This window comes from Pogona vitticeps, chromosome 1, assembly GCF_051106095.1.
Source record: "Pogona vitticeps strain Pit_001003342236 chromosome 1, PviZW2.1, whole genome shotgun sequence".
NCBI lineage: Eukaryota > Metazoa > Chordata > Lepidosauria > Squamata > Agamidae > Pogona > Pogona vitticeps.
The window spans coordinates 33,710,947-33,717,754 of NC_135783.1; positions in this window are offsets into that span (position 1 = coordinate 33,710,947).

Genomic DNA, 6,808 nt, shown 5'->3' on the forward strand with positions numbered 1-6,808 from the left:
CTTAGATTCTGTATGACTAATGGACTGATCAATAGATAAAAGTGAAAACTATCTGCATCCATCAGAAGGATCTTTAAGAGTTCAAGGGCTTTGCAGCAAGAAAGCTGTCTCTGGAAAGTTCATTAAACCAAGATAATGCAAGGACTCTACAAAAGGCCTCGTTAATATCCAATAGGAATCAATGGCAGCCATTCTATGGGAGAAAGAAAAGCAGATGCATTCAGACATGCAGTTCAGCTATAGGCAAATCCTTCCCTATTCCCAGGCACTGGAAACTTTTGCTTCACCCCTGTGCCAGTGAATGCAGGTCATTGTACTTTGTTATGCCCATGGCATAATATTACCTGGGATTCTGCCATCACCTGCTGAATTCTGCCCAATCACTCTGGAGTACTATCTTTTACAACCAGAGTTAAACTATATGCTACAGTTAGTATTACAATAGAAACTGAAACTACACTACAGTGATTCGGGAAGATCTCTTGTACCCCAGGAATCACAATTGCTTAAAAAGCCCATGTTTACCTCCTGAGAACAAAAGAAAGAAAGCTAATCTGGAAAACCATGGGAGCTGAGAAAATGTAGTGCTCTATCAAACTTCTCTGATGATGTAACAAATCCCTCATTTGATTACTTGCTATCCTTAATCTATAGCTTGACTTTGAGAAGTGTAAAAGCCAAATCCATTGGTAAATATACACAACTGTTTTCCTGGAAGCCAATGTCATGGTTGGACATCCATGTCCAACCGTGCTCAGGGATGGTACCAGAGCTTGCAGCAGGGATGCTTGTGAACTCCTTGGCTTGAATGAAACGGAGGTGAACTAGGATAGACACAGTCAGGGAAAAGCACACCCACCTTCGTTCTGTTTATTTGAGTCCTGTTTCCTGATACCACCCACCTTGTCTCCATCCCTGACCATCAAAGGTAGAACTTTGGAGATCAGGGACAATGGGACAAGCAGCAGAGACTCCCTGGGAGACGAAGAGTGCCTCTTTTTTTTTCTTTTCTTTGTTTTTGGAAAAGAAAGACTGGATCTTTCCTCCTTTCCCTAATTATTTGAAAACTGAAGACACTTCAAGTGTGATACTGACAAAGTCCTTCTGGGATTGTGAGGATTAAGACTCATGATCCGTAACAGAAAGAGGACCAACTACTTTTGTGGATTCCAGAATAACCCAAGCAGTGTAGTTTTGCAAAACAAACAGACAGACAAACAAAAACTAGTTGTACTGGGAATTCTGAGAGATGCAGTCCAAAAAGGTAGTATTTATGAGATCGGCTACACCAGTAATATAATTGTTGCTTTATGGAGAGTCAGGGTAAAGAAGAGAAAGCAATAGATCTTTCTAATTTTGGTGGCGTCACCTCTGCAGCTTGTGTTTGCATCCTAGGATTAGGGTGGATTTAGGGGTGTGTATGTTCCAGTATGAACAGGATGGGAAAAACTAGAAGCAGCAAGAATTGGTTCCCTTCAGCCGTTGCTTCACAAACCCAAGGAATTTCCAAAGTTTGACCGGAATTCTTGAAGTTGCAGATTTATTTTGGGAGCTAACACATGGTCACTTGCCCATCTCCAGTACCATTACTTATTGCATAATTACTGACAAAGAAAGTAAGAATTTGCCCCCTTTTTTAACAACCTGAGCTTCCTAACTGGGTTCTTGTGAAAGCCTTCTGTCACTGTGACTTCCTGGCAGCTGGTTTTCAGTAGCATATTGCTTCTGAATGTACCAGGTTTCATAGCTCTGTCAATGGTTAATAACTGGACATGCCATGGACTGTTCAGGACTGATGTTTCTAAAATAGCAGGATGATGGGATGAATTGCTGATGGCAAACACCTATACCTGCACCTGGTTTATTTATTTATTTATTTTATTTATTTTATTTATATCCCGCCTATCTAGTCGATAGACCACTCTAGGCGGCTTACAACATGGGGTGACACTATAAAAACAAAAGAGTTACATAATAAAAACTGGTTATCTTTCAGTCTGGAATAGTCAGCATTTGCTTTGCATGAACTTGATGCTGGAGGGAGGCAAACTCTGGTAGGCCCAGGAAGAGCCACTGGAAGACTGTTGCGGCTGCCCCCACATATCTGCCACTTAAGGCAACTGCTGATTTTATTTGCCCAAATCCCTATGATTTTAGTGGAACATGTTCCAAATTACTGTGGCTCTGCCTGGGAGTGTGGCCTTCAGTTCACACAGGAGTTGTGTGCATTGCCAAGAGATGCAAGGCATATTTTTATTTAGAAGTATTTGTATATGTTACAATGAAGAGTTGGCTGCCTATTCCATAAATGTACACTTACATATCCTGCTGGGTTTCATCAGGCTTCTTAGAAGAGTGATTAGGAATATAAACACTAAAAACTTCCTCAGCCAGCTCTCCTCAACCCCAGAAGCTTAAGCCATTGCTAGGAGCTTAAGCCATTGCTAAAGATTTATACGCTGGTCATTCTATATGAAATACTTAATATTAGTAACACTCTCCAGCTATGACATATTTTGAAAGGTTAGATGCCCTTACAACTTACTGACTTGGGAAAAGTCAATGCACAGACAACATCTGAGTTTCAGCTGAATCCAGGGTTAACTGAGGTTTTGTGAGCACTGGATAACTTGCCTGAGTTCACACACAGAATGGTGGACTCAAACCCCCATTTGAACTCAACAGTTTTCTTGTTCCCATACCCCAATCCAAAGAAATGTGCTTTCAAATCCACATATCCCCACAATGAGGCCATTTCCTCCAGCTTTGTGTTGTTCCTTACTTGGATGTGTGTGTGTGTGTGTGTGTGTGTGTTCATCTCTCATCCATTTACATCCATTGTGCCAGAGTATATTAAGGAGCTTACCATATGACACTAGTTTCTGGCTCTGCTTTTGCTTCCTAATCATACATTACTGCTAAATGTTGAGCCACTTGTCTGAGATAAGGGAAATGAATTACTGAGAGATGGGATGACTCTCCTCTGTTTTCCCAGGGAATAATTAGAGGAAGGCTATAATCGGCGTATCCCAAGAATCTGTACTCGCCACCGGAATCAGCCCAAGAATTGTAGAGTATTAATAAGGGAAGTACAGGGATCTAGACTCACAAAGAGAGTATGGCTTAATAAAAAGCTGATGGCATATACCAAGATCCCCGTCTATAGAGCCTGTGTCCTGAGCACACTCCTGTACTGCAGTGAGTCCTGGACCCTTTGTGCACGGCAGGAGAGGAAGCTGAACACCTTCCATATGCGTTGTCTCCAACGCATTTTTGGTATCACCTGGCAGGACAAAGTTCCAAACAGAGTAGTCCTAGAATGAGCTGGAATATTTAGCATGTATACTGTACATTACATTACTGAAACAAATATCTACATTTGTTTGGGCATGTCATGAGAATGGCTGATGGTTGGATTCCAATAGATCTCCTGAACAGAGATATTAATGCCGCGAAATCGTCCCAGAGGGAGACCACAGCTGCAATACAAGGATATCTGCAAACAGGATCTGAAGGCCTTAGGAATGGACCTCAACAGATAGGAAACTTTGACATCTGAGTGTTCAACCTGAGTAGTAGCAAGTGGTGTATCATGGCTTCTCCCATTTTGAAGAGACCATTGTTCAGCAGGTCGAGGCAAAGCAAAATCAGGGAGCTGGACAGATTGTATTTGTCTTCAGTGTGGAAGGGATTGTTACTCTCGAATTGGCCTTTAAAGCCACACCAGATGCTGTTCCAAGTCCTCCATACAGAGCACGTTAACATAGTCTCTTGAGACTGAAGAATGCCTAATCTAAATAAGAGAAGTTACTTATGGACATATGTGGACCAGAGTATGGAGAAGGGACTATTTTGGTCAGAATCCTCTAGAACTGGAATGTAAGCTCACAAAGTCATTATTTTGAGTGTATCTCCATAACATCCACCACCACCTTTACAAACTGCTTTTTATGCTGGGTGGTAGGTATACAAAATCCCAGGGTCAAGGGCAAGACAGACAGAACACTGAATGTGGGAACATAATTTAATGAACACTTTCATCTTTCTCCTTCCCCTCTTCCTCCTTCCTGAACAGCAGTGAGGAAAAGCTGATCAGCCTCAAGACCAAGAAGCCTGGGAAGTTTAACCCATTCTCTTCCCACTATGATATAACAATAATGGCCTGTCTGAATCTTGTGCTTGCATTTCATGGGAAGCTTCCTCAAGCACCTCTGGGAACTTCTCCTGAAGCATACATCATCATTTCTGAGAGAAAAAAAAATCTTTGTCAGGAGCAGAGCAGGGAGACAAGTGATCAAAGTATCTCTTCTGACTTTTCCATGGTTCTCAAACTGTTCAGCCTGCTGTCTGCATCATGAATAAATGTGCACATCCGGTTTGGCCCTCAGATGGAATTGCTTCCAGGTACAGAAAAGTGCAAGGAAATCCTTTGTGGCAAAATAAGCAGTGCCAATGTTCAACTGGGGAAATCTTTTTTGGCTCTGTTCTTGGTGCCAGGTGGGCAATGATGGCATGCAATGCTTTTTATAATCCAGGTCCCTCTCTCAGAATGGCGTTAGGAAACCTGGGGCCTTCCAGATGTCACTGGACCCCAATTCCCATCAGCCCCCCCCACCAGTCTGGCCACTAGAAAGGGACAATGGGAGTAGTAGTTTATCAATATCTGGAGAGCCACTGGGTCCAACCGAACATATCTCCAAAATGAAGCCAGGTCTGGAGGCCATTTTGTGGAACATGAAAACAGAGAATACCCCTGAGGCCCCAGCCTGCCTCCTGTCCATTTGGTAGTCCAGGTGGGTGATATTGTGCTTGCTCCTCCTTAGTGTTATCAGTCCTGCTGCCATTCCATGGAGACTGGACCCTCATTAAACTGGAAGGGTAGGCACGAGGAAAGGGTACCTGCCATGACGGTGAGCAGCCATGATTATCCTCATGTGCAGTTGAAAGGGCATGACTTTTTTGGTATTGTACCCTGCATGTTCTATCATCCTTAGCCAGCCTAGCCAATGGTGAAACATGATAGATGTTACAAGCCAACAACTCCTGGAGGGCCAGATGCTCTGTGCATAGTCCCACAACTTTTGGGTGGCCACATGTTTTGCATACCTCCTGCATTTCAAATCATAATTATCACGTTTCACTCCTTTGCACCTTATTAGGCACTCTGTGTTTGGTGAACACTTTCAGGTATTCATCAAGGGTGAACAAGGAGTTCCCTCCTTGCCTGTAACTGCTTGTCAGGTTACTGTGTTGTAAATTTAGGAGAAGTCTTCCCAGAATTCTCTGAAATGCACAGCAGATAAATCAGTGCAGAGAGATAGCTGAGAAACAAGCAATCCATCAAACCACATGCTGTAATACATTTTTTAGTCCTTTTAGTAAACCATGATGACAATAGAGCTATTCAAAGCATGTAGCCTTTACTTCTACAAACAAAACCTTTTGTCTTTCCATGATGCGGGGTGAGTGTTGGGGGGTATTTCCCCGGGACACTGATAGCTGAGAATCCTACACATCGACTGACTTCAGAGCAATGAAATCTCTCTGATATTTTTTTTATTATGTTTTATTTTTGGTAGAAAATGAAATATCCCAAGCTGTAATGATTAATGAGCAGAGCAAAGAGGGAACACAAACTTATGGGAAACCATTTCAAATGGGTGATGTCAGCAAGGAACAATTTGCAGACATAATTGCTAAAAAATTATCAGAGACTTCCTTGTCAAGTATTTTGTATGTTTATAAAGCTGTTGGTGACTCATTGAGAGCAGTCTGGGAGACGTATTTGATTTGGAATCAGGGTTTTATTATAGCTTAGCTGTTATGTAATAGTTTATTCAGACTAACGGTCAGTTATTCTTTCATGTCAACAGAGCCCGTGTGTGTGTGAGTGAATGTGTGTGTGTGGTAAGAGGCTCCTTGTAATTCTTCAGCCAATTGATAGCTAAATGCTTTTCCATATTTTCGCATTTCAGATGGCACCTCCATTGAGAATGCATGGGAAGAATAGGTCCTGGCTATGTTATATGCCTGTTCCAGTGCTTAAGCATACAAACACACTAGTAGAGTAAAACAAGCAATACGCTTTTGTGTATTATCACACTTAGTCATCACTGGTAAGTAAGAGCTATTTGCTTTTTGTCCCTTTTCGGGATGCCAGTGAACCACAAATTATAAATCAAGGAGGCAAATGTATCGTGGGCTAGTTCCTTTTTTGGATTATTTGTAACATGCCTTAAACCTCACAAACAATCGTAGTTCTGACAGTGATGTGCAGCTTTGACAAAATCCGGTATGGTATATATAGGGTGACTGCCAGTTTGTGGAACCTCTTAGGAACCTCGTATCTTAATAATACAATAACAGTTTCGTCTCCTTGTCTATTTTCTTGATTGTGGGCCTCATCACCATCATTGCCAACATCTGCATAGAGCTTATACATGCCCTATTATCCCCATACTCCCACTTTAAATATTTCTTATATGGGCCTGAATCTAGGAGGTAGTTTGAACTATAGCAGACTCACTGAATCAAGAGGATTTACATAAATATTGGCTCACTGTTCTGCAATTGAATCAATTGGATTGTAGTCCTGGACAATGTGCAGTTTGGGTAAAACCAGTGGAAGTTACCTGAGGTCTTTGTATTTATTATGTTCTCCCTATACTCTGAAATTCAACTTACTTTAAAAAAATTAGTCATAATCACAGTATTATGATTATAACTAAACTAAAAAGTCACTATAAAAATATCAAGACTCTCCAAGCTACATGGCTACTGCTATAGTTAACAGTTTTGAAAAGCCACT